We start from the raw sequence: 2,219 nt of genomic DNA on the forward strand, positions 1-2,219 counted from the left end.
ATTTTAAATTATACATGTCCAAAAAATATTGCAATTCTATAAAGAATTGCTCTTTGTTACAATTGCGCCTGATGGCCGCTCACACATCAGATGTACTTGTGTGTGGAAACTAACCTCAAAGTAAAAGAGGTAAGGTCAGAGGGCATGTTCATACAACTTTTTCTTTTTACTACATCGACTGTAAATCTCCTGTATTAAACCCGTACTACTTAATAGAATGAACATCATGATTAGCGGTGAGGAATTGTATCAGTATGTCACGTCAATATTGCTTCCAGTGTATTAGTCAAACATACAGTATACAACAGAAGTGAGTACACCCATATAGCATCACTTTAAATCACATGATACAACACTATTCAAGTTGAAAAGTATAGTATGTATAGTACAGATCAGGCTGAATTGTAATGTAGACACATGCATTTTCTGTAAAGCTGCTTTGAGAAGTTAGTGTTCTCTAAATAAGGGCATAAAGTGCAAAAGCAGCAGCAGTGCACTGACCCTAGACTTGGTTGACATCACCTCTCCGTCTTCAAAGACAATCAAAACATCCAGTGGGTTCCCTCGTGACATTTCCTCTTCCTCCTCAGCAGCAATGATGGGGACTGCTGCCTTCTGCTCCTGCTCAGGCTCCTTTTTCTAAATGCATTAAAAAAAAAGTGTTGGTATATGTGACAACAAATCATAAAATTAACACTTGTGTGGAAAGACACATTTAAATTTTCATAAATGAAAATAAAGGTGTGAAGGATCAGAGTAGTGTTTATTCAGTAGGACATGTGCCCATTTAAAACCCTGTAGTACTTTTAAAAAACTTGTAGTAATTTTCACAACTTGTCTTCCAGAGCTGTCGGTCAACTGGATTTAATTGGGAAAAACTTTCAGGGGTGTTACAGCTGAATGTTCTCGAGTTTAAATATAATTTTTATTAATAAAACATCCAAATAAATATAATTTAATAAATATAAATAATAAATCAACACACCTTTATACAAACCCAAAGCAACTTTAAGATAAGTGCAAGTGGAAATATAACACAAAATACTTTTTGTAATCCATATTAAGAAAGCCTACTATAACTAGAACTTTCAAGACCCAACTCGTATTCTTCTGAAGCATAATGACTCTGAATGAAAGACAAACTGAAATTTAATATGTTATTCATTTTGCCAATACAGTCTGAATCAAAAATGGTGGCACACTACATTACATCAAACATCACTGATCCTTGGATATCATGATGTAATTCACGTGGTGTGAAAGAACCAGTATTTGTCTGGGCTGTGTATGCATGAGTTGATCAATGTTCAGATTTAAATTTCATTCCAAAATATTGTACTGCTTCAGAAGACACATTTGTGCCGCTACATTTGCAAAAAGCTTCAGAAGACACATTTGTGCTGCTACATTTGCAAAAATAGCAATTAATCCAAAAATGAAGAAATGTACTTAAACCTTTCAGAAAATGATGGTTTACATCTCGCAAAACACTAAAACCTATCAATTAAATCAATGTGAATTCTACTTCACTTTAGGCTCGTAGTATTGCAGACATCTTGTTGCCTTTGACATCCCAGCACTCCATGCTGCCTTTGCTCTAAAAACATTGATTTAAAAAACATATGCAAGTATGAGTTTCGAATAAAAAAAACGCGAGGCGCAAATATCAGTCTGAAATGGTAAATAACGTTAGCAAAACAGCCATCATAAATGCTCCTCGAGCCGCTTTGTTTACCGGGGCTTCGGCTGCATTAGTAAACTTAATTAGCATCACATGGATATGCTAGATGAAACTGACGAAGCGGATCATAAATAACGATTAAGAAAAAGTTCAAAGTTATTGTAATATAGTGAATGGGCGGGTTTGTCTACCTGTTAAATTAGTTTCTGTGGCGCGAGTGTCGGTTAGATCTGTCAGCCGTCTTTCTGGTTTAAAAGACAAAAAGAATTGGTTGTCTGTCTCCGACTGAGAAAAGCACACACACACAAAATAAATATATATATATATATATATATGTGTGTGTTTTTTATTTTCCCACTGACAAACTGTGGTGTAAAACACTATATTTAACACTTGCCGTTGATAACTTTGATGTAATGTCGTGTTAATTCCTCTTTGCTAGCTAATACATTAGCGTTGCCGAGCAGGTTAATCTTCAAATAATAAGATACGACAATAAATCATAAACGTTCAAAAGTTTTTTTAAGGAATAAAGAAG

General features: G+C 34.7%; 1 long non-coding RNA gene across 1 annotated transcript; it reads right to left on the minus strand.

Moving 5' to 3' along the window:
* Positions 1 to 171: 171 nt before the first annotated feature.
* Positions 172 to 1,980, minus strand: LOC107726958 (uncharacterized). Its single transcript, XR_001638311.1, has 3 exons — positions 1,873 to 1,980; positions 1,526 to 1,597; positions 172 to 639 (listed from the first exon to the last, which is right to left on the minus strand). It is a non-coding gene; the product is annotated as an uncharacterized LOC107726958 (long non-coding RNA).
* Between the last annotated feature and the right edge of the window lie 239 nt (positions 1,981 to 2,219).

The sequence above is a fragment of the Sinocyclocheilus rhinocerous genome, unplaced genomic scaffold (assembly GCF_001515625.1).
Source record: "Sinocyclocheilus rhinocerous isolate Xijiao unplaced genomic scaffold, SAMN03320098_v1.1 scaffold6154, whole genome shotgun sequence".
Taxonomy (NCBI): domain Eukaryota; kingdom Metazoa; phylum Chordata; class Actinopteri; order Cypriniformes; family Cyprinidae; genus Sinocyclocheilus; species Sinocyclocheilus rhinocerous.